The 15,762-nt window shown below is 37.9% G+C and overlaps 1 long non-coding RNA gene across 3 annotated transcripts in view; it reads right to left on the bottom strand.

The window, feature by feature from the left end:
• Positions 1-15,762, bottom strand: part of LOC112580113 — a 982,521-nt gene that overhangs the window by 871,224 nt on the left and 95,535 nt on the right. For 2 of the 3 annotated variants that reach the window (XR_006546272.2, XR_006546271.2), the window contains exon 2: positions 1,122-1,249. The exons of the other annotated variant lie outside the window; for it this stretch is intronic. This is a non-coding gene — a long non-coding RNA (uncharacterized LOC112580113). The remainder of the gene's footprint in view (positions 1-1,121; positions 1,250-15,762) is intronic. 3 annotated transcript variants of the gene reach the window in all.

The raw sequence follows: 15,762 nt of genomic DNA, 5'->3' as shown, positions 1-15,762 counted from the left end.
CTCAAAATAGGAGAAAAATTGTCAGCTAGTGTAACACTAATCATTTTAGTATAAATGTTTTTATGCTTTATTTTTCTCTGCATTAAGACATAAATGAGAAATACTCTGAGCTAACCAATGGATGGGGCAAATACAGAAATTTAACCCTAAATGTCCATCAACAGAAGAATGGATAAAGAAGATGCCATACATATATATGATGGAATATTACTCAACCATGAAAAAGAGCAAAACAATGCCAATATAGCAACATGAATGCAACTAGAAATTATCACAAAAAGTGAAGTAAGTCAGAAAGACAAAGACAAATATGTTATCACTTACATGTGGAATATAAAATATGGCACATATGAACCTACCTATTAAATAGAGACACAGAGAACCGATTCCAAGGGGTGATTCCAAGGGGGAGAGAGATGAGATAGGGCTGGATTGGGAGTTTGGGGTTACTAGATGCAAATTCTTACATACAGACTGGGTAAACAACATGGTCCTACAGTATAGCACAGGGAACTATATTCAGTATCCTTGAATAAACCACAGTGGAAAAGAATATTAAAAAGAATATATGTATGTGTTTAACTCAGTATGCTATACAGTCAAAATTAACATAACATTATAAATCAACTATATTTCAATAAAAAATAAATTAATGAAATATAAATACATAATGTGAGGCCTACTGTGGGAAAACTCAGTATACTGGCTTCTACAATTTAACTTCTTCTTCCTTCTCCAATATCAACTTTCCTCACCTTCTTCCCAACTTTTGTGTTCTCACAATAAATGTAAATTTTGCAAAAAAAATTAAGGATTAAAGTTTTGCAGATGATAAAATGTAGTTAAGGAAAGGAGACTATGTCAGAGACAAGTTTGAAAAAATTGTTGAGGAAAAAAAAATTGAAATGTATATATCTGGCCCATAGCAGGGCAGTAATCATGAAGACTTTTCAAACAGAAGCATATTTGCAGAAGAGGAAAAACCAACATTGTAAAGTGAGGAGAATAGTGATAAGGGTCAGAAAGTTGTAGTAGTATCCCCATACAGTGATGCAGATTACTGATTACCCTAGGGCCCTTGGCATTGGGGCAAGCAGAGTCTAGAGCAAGGCTAGGCTCACCTGGAGAAAGAAGTCTGCTTTCTCATTTGCATAAAGATACTGTATCCTTACCAGCCATGGACTCACTCTGCTGTATCCAGGCAGGGGAAAGACAACTTTTCATTATTCTGGTGAGCTTCTGGTAGTCACTAGAAAACATCAAGCAGGTGTCAAATGAACATGCTAATCACAAACTCTGGCACCAAAATAGTGGATATTGATAACAGGAGGGGTAGGAAAGCAAAGAATAGGAACAGAGACAGAGTGGTTTGGATAGAAGCCACCAATATTTGCTCAGTATTTCATATAAAGCCCTAGCATAGCATGCATGTCTAAGGAGGAGTACACCAAAAGGAAGGTTCAAGGCTGTTCACCTACTTCTCATTGGTCTTTCTGTCTGTAAGTTTATGCAAAGGCTAGGCATTACTGCAAAAATGTACATCATAGTCTTTAAAGTATGCTATAACTATTTTTTAATTATATTACCAAAATTCATTTTTCTGTGAATTCACATTTTATATAATAATCACCTGATGGAATAAAAATAACTTAGGTGGTTTTATATATTATTTTGTAACTTCTGTAACCAGAGAACAAGATTATATTCAATACTGTTACTTAAAAGCAAACATGCAAACAAATTTAGTTTTAATTAATGAAATGCTTTATGTAAATTGGATTTTCAGAGGATGAAAAGCCAAGGCAACAGAGTATTTATAACACCATTTCTTACATTCATTTTGAAAGCACATTAGGTTCAAAATGGGTAGTAACACATCACTCTCTTCTTGAGTTATATTGCTTGCCCTTTTGAACAATGTGATAAATGACAATTTCAAAGCTGGGTTTTCAAACAATCAGTTATCACTACTCTACCAATGGTCCCAAAGCACACTCACACATTCAACAAGTTTAAAAATCCTGCACAGAAAAGATAACCTACAGAATGGGAGAAAATATTTGCAAATGATGTGACCAATAATGGCTTAATTTCCAAAATATATAAACAGTTCCTATAACTCAATAATAAAAATCCAAAAATGGGCAGAAGATCTAAATAGTTCTCCAAAGAACACATACAATGGCAAACAGGCAAGTGAAAAGATGTGCAACATCACTAATTATTAGAAAAATGCAAATCAAAACTACAATGAAGTGCCAGCTCACACCAGTCAGATGAGCCATCATTAAAAAGTCTACAAATAACAAATGCTGCAGAGAGTGAGGAGAAAAGTAACCCTTCTACATTGTTGGAAGGAATGTACATTGGTAAACCCACTATGAAAAGCAGTATGGGGGTTCCTCAGAAAACTGAAAATAGAATTATCATATGATCCAGCAATCTCACAGCAGGGCATGTATCTGGACAAAACTATAATTCAAAAAGATACAAGTACCCCTATGTTCATAGCAGCACTATTTAAAATAGCCAAGACATGGAAATACTGTAAGCATTCATCAACAGATGAATGGATAAAGATGATGCTGTGTACACACACACACACACACACACACAGTGGACTACTACTCAGCCATAAGAATGAAACAATGCCATTTAGAGCAACATGGTTGCAGCTAGAGATTATCATACTAAGTAAAGGAAGTCAGAAAGAGAAAGACAAATACCATGTGATATCTCTTATATGTGGAATTTAAAACATAATGCAAACAAACTCACCTATGAAACAGAAACAGAATCACAGACATAGAGAACAGACTGGTGGTTGCCAAGGGGGAGGGGACTGACAGAGGGATGGAGTCGGGGGTTGTGGTGAGCAGATGTAAGCTTTTATATATAGAATGGATAAACAACAAGGTCCTACGATATAGTACAGAGAACTACATTCAATATCCTATGATAAACCATAATGGAAAATAATATAAAGTTGGACATATATATACATGTGTAACTGAATCACTTTGCTGTATAGCAGTCATTAACACAACATTGTAAAGCAATTATACTTAATCTTTTAATTAAAAAATAAAAGAAAAAAATTCTGCACAGGCCTTCTTGAAACTAATATTGAGTTATTTTATTACCTGATTTACACATTTTTTGCAAGCTCATAATTTTTAATCATTCTTGAAAATAATCCACAGGAAACATTGCCAAATTCAAATGCAACTATAATTGTTAGTACATGTGTGGGTAGGAATCATGACTTTAACTTGCTCACTCATTTATCAGAGAGAGAAAGATAAGACTAATATTTGCATTAATCATAATGTCAATGATCTTCATGCTGGACCTTATTTACAAGGAAGATATTTAGTAGAATTTTACCACCTTACAGTAAACACATGGGACAAAAAAATAAATAATTCACATGCAGTGACTTGAAAAAATAGATATTCAAGTGCCCAAATTCACACCCAAAGCACTCTGTTAGGAAGATGTCATTGTTTACAACAGAAAAAGCCTTCATTACAGAGCTGTCATTTTACCCAGATCTCAATATACCGACAAAATTCTGATAAAACATAACAGGAATGGATATCAAGGGAAAACAATATGAAAAAAGGGATGGGGATGGTAGTTTATAGATATAGACAAAAGGAGTCAAAAGATAAACTGTGAAACACTGTACAGTTTAGTGTCCATTGTTTAAATGCTTTTTTTTTTAAACCTAACCATATGCGATAACCAAAATATTAAATTGCTACTATCTGGAACACTGATTACTTCAAAATTACAGATCATATTTACAAAGAATTGGTGTTTTCTGAGTGTTAGCTGAAATCAATGCTTATTTTTGCTGTTTGAGCTGTTTGGCAAAGAATCTACCTACAGTGCAGGAGATCCCTGTTTGATATCCTGGATTTGGAAGATCCCCTGGAGAAGGAAGGGCCTACCCATTCAAGTATTATTGGGCTTCCCTGGGGCTCAAATGGTAAAGAATCTGCCTACAATGCAGGAGACCTGGATTATAACCCTGGGTTGGGAAGATCCCCTGGAAAGGGAATGGCTACCTACTCCAGAATTTTTGCTTGGAGAATTCCTGGCAGGTTACACATCATGGTGTCACAAAGAGTCATACATGACTAAGCGACTTTCATTTTCAATAACTAGAGAATTGGTGTGACCACTGTTGGGGTGGGAGTGACTGGCAAATAGAAAGTCCAGACTCTCACTACAAACACTGTGGTGGGCATCATGGTTAACTCCTTCAAATTACTGTCATCATCTCCAAGTTAATGGCAGAATCCCAGTTTTAACCACTGACTTAACTTCAAAAAGAATTTCATTGGACTAAGGGTATAAACTTCCTCCTTAGCAATGACATGTTCAGGAAGAGGATGTGGACAAATTGTGGCAAAGGAAAGGGCAGATACAGCATGCTGAAATGTTCTGGAAGAGTTTGATTTCACTGCCAGGGAAAGTCCCAGGAAGCTCTTTTTCTCAGCTGTTGAAACGCTGTTACCTTGGGTGGTACCCCACACCCAAGGAAAGAGAAACCCAAGTAAGACAATAGGTGTTGCAAGAGGTCATCAGAGGGCAGACACACTGAAACCATACTCACAGAAAACTAGTCAATCTAATCACACTAGGACCACAGCCTTGTCTAATTCAATGAAACTAAGCCATGCCCGTGGGGCAACCCAAGATGGGAGGGTCATGGTGGAGAGATCTGACAGAATGTGATCCCCTGGAGAAGGGAATGGCAAACCACTTCAGTATTCTTGCCTTGAGAATCCCATGAACAGTATGAAAAGGCAAAATGGTAGGATACTGAAAGAGGAACTACCCAGGTCAGTAGGTGCCCAATATGCTACTGGAAATCAGTGAAGAAATAACTCCAGAAAGAATGAAGGGATGAAGCCAAAGCAAAAACAATACCCAGCTGTGGATGGGACTGGCGACAGAAGCAAGGTCTGATGCTGTAAAGAGCAATATTGCATAGGAACCTGGAATGTCAGGTCCATGAATCAAGGCAAATTGGAAGTGGTCAAACAGGAGATGGCAAGAGCGAATGTCGACATTCTAGGAATCAGCGAACTGAAATGGACTGGAATGGGTGAATTTAACTCAGATGACCATTATATCTACTGCTGCAGGCAGGAATCCCTCAGAAGAAATGGAGTGGCCATCATGGTCAACAAAAGAGTCCGAAATGCAGTACTTGGATGCAATCTCAAAAATGACAGAATGACCTCTGTTCGTTTCCAAGGCAAACCATTCAACATCACAGTAATGCAAGTCTATGCCCCAACCAGCAACGCTGAAGAAGCTGAACTTGAACGGTTCTATGAAGACCCACAAGACCTTTTAGAACTAACACTCAAAAAAGATGTCCATTTCATTATAGAGGACTGGAATGCAAAAGTAGGAAGTCAAGAAACACCTGGAGTAACAGGCAAATTTGGCCTTGGAATATGGAATGAAGCAGGGCAAAGACTAATAGAGTTCTGCCAAGAAAATGCACTGGTCATAACAAACACCTTCTTCCAACAACACAAGAGAAGACTCTATACATGGACATCACCAGATGGTCAACACCGAAATCAGATTGATTATATTCTTTGCAGCCAAAGATGGAGAAGCTCTATACAGTCAGCAAAAACAAGACCAGGAGCTGACTGTGGCTCAGACCATGAACTCCTTATTGCCAAATTCAGACTTAAATTAGAGAAAGTATGGAAAACCACTAGACATTCAGGTATAACCTAAATCAAATTCCTTGTGATTATACAGTGGAAGTGAGAAATAGATTTAAGGGCCTAGACCTGATAGATAGAGTGCCTGATGAACTATGGAATGAGGTTCATGACATTGTACAGGAGACAGGGATCAAGACCATTCCCATGGAAAAGAAATGCAAAAAAGCAAATTGGCTGTCTGGGGAGGCCTTACAAATAGCTGTGAAAAGAAGAGAAGTGAAAAGCAAAGGAGAAAAGGAAAGATAAAAGCATCTAAATGCAGAGTTCCAAAGAATAGCAAGAAGAGATAAGAAAGCATTCTTCAGTGATCAATGCAAAGAAATAGAGGAAAACAACAGAATGGGAAAGACTAGAGATCTCTTCAAGAAAATTAGATACCAAGGGAACATTTCATGCAAAGATGGGCACAATAAAGGACAGAAAAGATATGGACCTAACAGAAGCAGAAGATATTAAGAAGAGATGGCAAGAATACACAGAAGAACTGTACAAAAGAGATCTTCATGACCCAGATAATCACGATGGTGTGATCACTGACCTAGAGCCAGACATCCTGGAATGTGAAGTCAAGTGGGCCTTAGAAAGCATCACTATGAACAAAGCTAGTGGAGATGATGGAATCCAGTGGAGCTATTTCAAATCCTGAAAGATGATGCTGTGAAAGTGCTGCACTCAATATGCCAGCAAATTTGGAAAACTCAGCAGTGGCCACAGGACTGCAAAAGATCACGTTTCATTCCAATCCCAAGGAAAGGCAATGCCAAAGAATGCTCAAACTACCACACAATTGCACTCATCTCACATGCTAGTAAAGTAATGCTCAAAATTCTCCAAGCCAGGCTTCAGCAGTATGTGAACCATGAACTTCCTGATGTTCAAGCTGGTTTTAGAAAAGGCAGAAGAACCAGAGATCACATTACCAACATCTGCTGGATCATTGAAAAAGCAAGAGAGTTCCAGAAAACATCTATTTCTGCTTTATTGACTATGCCAAAGCCTTTGACTGTGTGGATCACAATAAACTGTGGAAAATTCTGAAAGAGATGGGCATACCAGACCACCTGACCTGCCTCTTGAGAAATCTGTATGCAGGTCAGGAAGCAACAGTTAGAACTGGACATGGAACAACAGACTGGTTCCAAATAGGAAAAGGAGTACGTCAAGGCTGTATATTGTCACCCTGCTTATTTAACTTCTATGCAGAGTACATCATGAGAAATGCTGGACTGGAAGAAGCACAGCTAGATCAAGATTGCCGGGAGAAATATCAATAACCTCAGATATGCAGATGACACCACCCTTATGGCAGAAAGTGAAGAGGAACTCAAAAGCCTCTTAATGAAAGTGAAAGTGGAGAGTGAAAAAGTTGGCTGAAAGCTCAACATTCAGAAAACTAAGATCATAGCATCCGGTCCCATCACCTCATGGGAAATAGATGGGGAAACAGTGGAAACAGTGTCAGACTTTATTTTTGGGGGGCTCCAAAATCACTGCAGATGGTGATTGCAGTCATGAAATTAAAAGACACTTACTCCTTGGAAGGAAACTTATGACCAACCTAGATTGCATGTTGAAAAGCAGAGACATTACTTTGCCAACAAAGGTCCATCTAGTCAAGGCTTTGGTTTTTCCTGTGGTCATGTATGGATGTGAGATTTGGACTGTGAAGAAGGCTAGGCACTGAAGAATTGATGCTTTTGAACTGTGGTGTTAGAGAAGACTCTTGAGAGTCCCTTGGACTGCACGGAGATCCAAACAGTCCATTCTGAAGGAGATCTTTCCTGGGTGTTCTTTGGAAGGACTGATGCTAAAGCTGAAACTCCAATACTTTGGCCACCTCATGTGAAGAGTTGACTCATTGGAAAAGACTCTGATGCTGGGAGGGATTGGGGGCAGGAGGAGAAGGGGACAACACAGGATGAGATGGCTGGATGTCATCCCTGACTCAATGGACGTGAGTCTGAGTGTACTCAGGGAGTTGGTGATGGACAGGGAGGCCTGGCGTGCTGCGATTCATGGGGTTGCAAAGAGTCGGACACCACTGAGCGACTGATCTGATCTGATCTGACCTTTTCCTCCACATATTTTCTGTAAAGATTCAAAGTATTTTAAATCGCCATGATGGACACAGGACTCTGAGTTATTTTATCATTCTGTGTTGTCTAATATGATAATCCTAAACCACATGTTGGTATAGAGTACATAAAGTGACGCTAGTCTAAAGACATGACAATGTAATGTACACTGACTTCAAAGATTTAGTACCAAAAATTCCAATACATGTAAGATACTTAAAAAATTCTACACTGATTACATGTTACAATGATATTTTTAGAATATTGTATTCAATAAAATATTTCACTAAAACAGTTTTACATGATTCTTTCATCTTTTTTAATATGTTACTCAGAAACTGAAATCACATACATGATGTGCACAATATTCCTATTGGTCATCACCATTATAGGTGCTTTCTTTTTAAAATGTTTTACAAGTAAAACATTTAAAATGAAATTACAAGTCTGCTATATACTTAGAATTCTATTCTACATAGAAAAGATTTTATTGTAAAAGTCAATAAAGAAAAATTCTAATCATTTGTGCACAATTATTATATAGTATCCATCTCCTCTTCACCAAGGGGTAAGAAGCTATATTCCACAGATCTTAGATGATCAGTAACACATTTTCTAACTATTTTTTGGCTTCAAAGAAATAAAATTAAGAAAATATAATAGATATCTGCTCATTAACTGGGTTTTTAATTACTTTCATTATGAGATCTCCTTGACTTCCTCTGACCTTCTTGATACTCATTACTAACAGTTCTGGATCATGAAGACTAAGAGTTTTAACTTTAGGGCCAAATCTTGCATAAGCACCTTAGAATTTCAGGAAATTACAATGGTTATGATAAGATGGGTAAAGATACTCTTCTATAAAAATTGTACTAATATTAATTTTTATGACAAATCAGAATCACAGAACAATAAATTTTTCTTATCATGCTCTCACACTTTCAAATCTTAATTGAAAATCTTTAATTTCATTTTTAAATTAAATTAATGAAATATTACCTCTCAACCATAAACAGAATATTTACTAAATATTCCCCACTGAAGACACATAAAATAATTTAAAATATCTATAAGCCAATCACTCAAAGACAAAATAATTAACAACTGGTAATATTATTTGCCAATTAATGTATGCATATATCTAGTTTTTAAGTATAATATTATATACTTAAGAATTTCTACAAGTTTCATTAGCATAAGTACAAAATGTACTTAGTCTATTCATGTACAGGTAGGCTATAATTTACCTAAATATTCTCTTATTTAGAAGCTTTTGTTTTAAAAGCTAAAAAAATGAGATTGAAAAGTGTATATTATTTACATATGGTCACACAAATGCATTCCTGAAACTGGGATCTTATTCTAATAATTTTAAGAGAAGTCCAGTGTTCTTTTCTATTGTTAGACTATATTGAATTTGGAGCTTTACATGGGTTCAATCCTTATGTCAGAAAGATACCCTGAAGAAGAAAATGGTAACTCACTTAAGTATGCTTGCCTGGAAAAACCCATGGATAGAGGAGCCCAGTGGCTACAGTCCATAGGATCACAAAGAGTCAAACAAAGCATAGCAACTAAACAATAACAACATAAAATGTGACTTGAATCTTGCCTAGCAAAGAGTTATTTAGTGTCATTTAGTTCAGTAAATCCACAATAAATGTAGGAAATTGCTGCTGCTTCTGCTGCTGCTGCTAAGTCACTTCAGTCGTGTCCGATTCTGTGCGACTCCATGGACTGCAGCCTACCAGGCTCCTCCGTCCACGGGATTTGCCAGGCAAGAGTACTGGAGTGGGTTGCCATTGCCTTCTCTGAGGAAATAGCTAGATGCATCCATACTGATGAACCTGAGCAGAGCTATCAATGGAACTACTGAATAATCAAATACCTGACATCTGACAATAGAAAAACCCAAAGGCTCTTTCACTTCAGTTCAGTTCAGTTCAGTCTCTCAGTCGTGTCTGACTTTTTGTGACTCCATGGACCACGGCACGCCAGGCCTCTCTGTCCATCACCAACTCCCGGAGTTTACTCAAACTCATCTCCGTCGAGTCGGTGATGCCATCCAACCATCTCATCCTCTGTCGTCCCCTTCTCCTCCTGCCTTCAGTCTTTCCCAGCATCAGGGTCTTTTTAAATGAGTCAGCTCTTCATATCATGTGGCCAAAGTATTGGAATTTCAGCTTTAGCATCATTCCTTCCAAAGAACACCCAGGGCTGATCTCCTTTAGGATGGACTGGTTGGATCTCCTTGTAGTCCAAGGGACTCTCAAGAGTCTTCTCCAACACCACAGTTCAAAAGCATCAATTCTTTGGCACTCAGCTTTCTTTATGGTCCAACTCTCACATCCATACATGATCACAGGAAAAACCATAGCATTGAATAGATGACCTTTGTTGGCAAAGTAATGTCTCTGCTTTTTAATATGCTGTCTAGGTTGGTCATAGTTTTTCTTCCAAGGAGCAAGTGTCTTTTAATTTCATGGCTGGAGTCACCATCTGCAGTGACTTTGGAGACCAAAAAAATAAAGTCAGTCACTGTTTCCAGTGTTTCCCCATCTATTTGCCATAAACAAATGGGACCAGCTGCCATGATCTTAGTTTTCTGAATGTTGAGCTTTAAGCCAACTTTTTCACTCTCCTCTTTTACTTTTATCAAGAGGCTCTTTAGTTCTTCTTCACTTTCTGCCATAAGGGTGGTGTCATCTACATATCTGAGGCTACTGATATTTCTCCTGGCAATCTTGATTCCAGCTTGTACTTCTTCCAGCCCAGCATTTCTAATGATGTACTCTACATATAAGTTAAATAAACAGGGTCACAATATACAGCCTTGATGTACACCTTTTCCTACTTGGAACCAGTCTGTTCCATGTCCAGTTCTAACTGGGCTTCCTGACCTGCATACAGATTTCTCAAGAGGCAGGTCAGGTGGTCTGGTATTCCCATCTCTTTCAGAATTTTCCACAGTTTATTGTGATCCACACAGTCAAAGGCTTTGGCATAGTCAATAAAGCAGAAGATGTTTTTCTGGAACTTTTCCAAGTTCTCCAAGCCTGTCTTGGAGAATTTTGAGCTTTACTTTACTAGCGTGTGAGATGAGTGCAATTGTGCAGTAGTTTGAGTGTTCTTTGGTATTGCCTTTCTTTAGGATTGGAATGAAAATTGACATTTTCAAGTCCTGTGGCCACTGCTGAGTTTTCCAAATTTGCTGGCATATTGAATGAAGCACTTTCACAGCATCATCTTTTAGGATTTGAAATAGCTCAACTGGAGTTCCATCACCTCCACTAGCTTTATTTGTAGCGATGTTTCCTGAGGCCCCCTTGACTTCACATTCCAGGATGTCTGGCTCTAGGTGAGTGATCACACCATCATGATTATCTTGGTCATGAAGATCTTTTTTGTACAGTTCTGTGTATTCTTGCCACCATTAAAATCTGGTAACTATTTAATTAATTGGCTTGCAGACATGTACCATATTAAAATGGGATATAATGAAAAAATCATTTGTTACATTTTTCAATTCTATATTGATTATTTAAAAGGGATATTTTTGATGTACAGTTATTGCCTGTGAATCTTTCAGCACAAGTTTTGCACACAGTGGTCTCCTCTTATCTGTGGGGAATATATTTCTAGACACTTAGGGGATACCTGAAACCATGGATAGTACCAAATACTATATACTTTATGCTTTTTTTCCTATGCATACATGCCTATGATAGTTTAATTTATAGATTAGGCACAGAAAGAAATTAACATTAATAACTGAAAATAAAATAGAAAATTACACTAATATACCCTAATAAAATTGTGTGATAGTGGTACCTCTCTCTACCTCCTTCCCCAAATATACTAATTTGAAACAGTAATGCATTTTGCATGTTAACTAACCATGCACTGTGGCCATAACTTTGCAGTTTGAGGTGCAAAAAAAAAAAAATAGCTCAAATTCAGAAAGTCATGCCATGCGGGGCCACATAAGATGTACGGGTCACAGTGAAGAGTTCAGACAAAATGTGGTTCACAGAAAGAGGGAAGGGCAAACCGCTCCAATATTCTTGCTATGAGAACCCCATGAACAGTATTTAAAGGCAAAACTATATTAACACCAGCAGATGAGCCCCCCAGGTTGGAAGGTGTCCAATATGCTACTGGAGAAGAACAGAAGGCAATTACAAATAGCTCCAGAAAGAATGAAATGGCTGGATCAAAGCAGAAATAACACTTAACTATGGATATGCCCATTGGTGAAAATAAAGTCCAATGATGTAAGAACAATACTGCACAGGAACTTGAAATGTTAGGTGCATGAATCAAGGTAAACTGGATGTAGTCAACCAGGAGATGGAAAGACTGAACACTGACATCTTAGGAATCAGTGAACTAAAATGGATATTTCAGTTCAGTTTGTCACTCAGTCATGTCCCACCCTCTGTGACCCCATGGACTGCAACATACCAGGCCTCCTGTCCATCACCAATTCCCAGAGTTTACTCAAACTCACGTCCATTGAGTCAGTGATGCAATCATTTCATCCTCTGTGGTCCCCTTCTTCTCCCACCTACAATCTTTCCAGCATCTGTGTCTTTTCACATGAGTCAGTTCTTTGCATCAAGTGGCCAAAGTATTGGAGTTTCAGCTTTAGCATCAGTCCCACCAATGAATATTCAGAACTGATTTCCTTTAGAATGGACTAGTTGAATCCCCTTGCTGTCCAGTGGGTTCTCAAGAGTCTTCTCCAACACCACACTTCAAAAGCATCAATTTTTCGACACTCAGCTTTCTTTATAGTCCAACTCTCACATCCATATATGACTACTGGAAAAACCATAGCCTTGACTAGATGGACCTTTGTTGGCAAAGTAATGTCTCTGCTTTTTAATATGCTGTCTAGGTTGGTAATAACTTTCCTTCCAAGGAGTAAGCATCTTTTAATTTCATGACTGCAATCACCATCTGCAGTGATTTTGGAGACCAAAAAAATAAAGTCAGCCCCTGTTTCTACTGTTTCCCCATCTATTTGCCATGAACGGATGAGACCAGATGCCATGATCTTAGTTTTCTGAAAGTTGAGTTTTAACACAACTTTTTCACTCTCCTCTTTCACATTCATCATAAGGCTCTTTAGTTCTTCTTCACTTTCTGCCATAAGGATGGTGTCATCTGTATATCTGAGGTTATTGATATTTCTCCTGGCAATCTTGATTCCAGCTTGTGCTTCTTCCAATCAGCATTTCTCATGATGTACTCTGCATATAAGTTAAATAAGCAGGGTAACAATATACAGCCTTGACATATATATATATATATATACATAACAATATACTATATATATATATATATATATATATATAGCCTGATTTAGAACCAGTCTGCTGTTCTATGTCCAGTTCTAACTGTTGTTTTTGACCTGCATACAGATTTCTCAGGAGGCAGGTCAGGTGGTCTGGCATTCCCATCTCTTGAAGAATTTTCCAGTTTGTTGTGATCCACCCAGCCAAAGGCTTTGGCATAGTCAATAAAGCAGAAGTAGATGTTTTTCTGGAGCTCTCTTGCTTTTTTGATGATCCAACGGATGTTGGCTTTGATCTCTGGTTCCTACGCCTTTTCTAAATCCATCTTAAACATCTGGAAGTTCATGGTTCACGTCCTGTTGAAGCCTGGCTTGGAGAATTTTGAGCATTATTTTGCTAGTATGTGAGATGAGTGCAATTGTGTGGTAGTTGAGCATTCTTTGGCATTGCCCTTCTTTGAGATGGGAATGAAACTGACCTTTTCCAGTCTTGTGGCCACTGCTGAGTTTTCCAAATTTGCTGGCATATTGAGTGCAGCACTTTCACAGCATCATCTTTTAGGATTTGAAATAGCTGCACTGGAATTCCATCATCTCCACTAGCTTTGTTTATAGTGATGCTTCCTAAGCCCCACTTGACTTCACATTCCAGAATGTCTGGCTCTAGGTGAGTGATCACACCATCGTGATTATCTGGGTCATGAAGATCTTTTTTGTATAATTCTTCTGTGTATTCTTGACACTTCTTCTTAATATCTTCCGCTTCTGTTAGGTCCATATCATTTCTGTCCTTTATTGTGCCCATCTTTGCATGAAAAGTCCCCATGGTATCTCTAATTTTCTTGAAGAGACCTCTAGATTTCCCATTCTATTGTTTTCCTCTATTTCTTTTCATTGATCACTGAGGAAATCTTTCTTATCTGTCTTTGCTATTCTATGGAACTCTGCATTCAAAGGGCTGCATTCAGTCTAGATGATCATTCTATCTACTACTGTGGGCAAGAATCTCTTAAAAGAAATAGAATAGTCCTCAAAGATAACAAAAGAGTTTGAAATGAAGTACTTGGGTGCAATGTCAATAATGACAGAATGATATCAGTTCATTTTTAAGACAAATCATTCAGTTTCACAGTAATGCAAGTCTATGCCCCAACCACTAATGCCAAAGAAGCTGAAGTTGACCACTTCAAGACCTACAAGACCTTCTAGAACTAACACCAAAAAAAAGGTGTCCTTTTCATCATAGAGGTTATAATGCACAGCAAGAATCAAGTAACATCCAAACAATAGATAAGTTTGGCCTTGGAGTACAAAATGAAGCAGGGCAAAAGTTAACAGAGTTTTGTCAAGAGAACAAACTGGTCATAGCAAACACCCCTTTCCAAAAACACAAGGAATGACTCTACAAATGGACATCACCAGACAGTCAATACCAAAAGCAGACTGATTATATTCTTTGCAGCTAAAGATGGAGAAGCTCTATACAGTAAGAAAAATAAGACCTGCAGTTGACTGTTGTTCATATCATGAGCTCCTTATTTGAAAATTCAGGATTAAATTGAGAAAATCAGGGAAAACCATTAGGCTTTCCAATCATAATCAAAATGGAAAACCAATCATAATCAAAATCCTTTATGATTACACAGTGGAGGTGATGAATAGATGCAAGGGATGAGAGCTGGGAGGCAGAGTGCATGAAGAACTATGAAAAGAGGTTCCTAACACTGTCAGGAGACAGTGACTAAAACTATCCATGCCAAATAAAAAGAAATGCAGGAAGCCAAAATGGTTGTCTGAGGAGGCTTTACAAATATTAAAGCTGAGGAAAGGAGAGAAATGAAAGGCAAGGGAGAAAGTAAAGATATATCCAACTGAATGCAGAGTTCCAGAGAATAGCAAGGAAAAATAAGAAGGCCTTCTTAAATGAATGGAGTAAAACAATACAATGGAAAAGACTAGAGATCTCTTCAAGGAAATTGGAGTTATGAAGGAAAAATTTCATGCAAGGATCAGCACAATAAAAAACAGAAACAGTAAGGACCTAGGAGAAGCAGAAGAGATTAAGAAGAGGTGGCAAGAATACACAGAAAAAAATGTATAAAAAAGGTTTAAAAGATCTGGATAACCATGATGGTGTGGCCACTCACCTAGAACCAGACATCCTGGAGAGTGAAGTTAAGCGGGCCTTAGGAAGCATTACTACAAACAAAGCTAGTGGAGGTGATGGAATTCTAGCTAAGCTATTTAAAATCCTCAAAGACGATGCTGTTAAAGTGCTGAATTCAACATGTCAGCAAATTTGGAAAACTCAGCAGTGGACACAGGACTGGAAAAGCTCAGTTTTCATTTCAATCCCAAAAAAGGGCAATGCCAAAGAATGTTCCTGCGAGCATACAATTGTGCTCATTTCACATGCTTGTAAGGTGATACTCAAAATCCTTCAAACTAGGCTTCAGCATTATGTGAACCAAGAACTTCCAGATATGAAAGCTGAGTTTACAAAAGGCAGAGGAACTGAAAATCAAACTGCCAACATTCCTTGGAACAGAGAAAACAAGGGAATTACATAAAAACATCTGCTTCACTAACTCCACAAATGGATTTGATTGTGTTGATCACAATA

The sequence above is a fragment of the Bubalus bubalis genome, chromosome 18, assembly GCF_019923935.1.
Source record: "Bubalus bubalis isolate 160015118507 breed Murrah chromosome 18, NDDB_SH_1, whole genome shotgun sequence".
Lineage (NCBI taxonomy): Eukaryota > Metazoa > Chordata > Mammalia > Artiodactyla > Bovidae > Bubalus > Bubalus bubalis.
The sequence above is the reverse complement of the archived record's forward strand: the minus strand, read 5'-3'. Positions and strand labels throughout refer to the sequence as shown.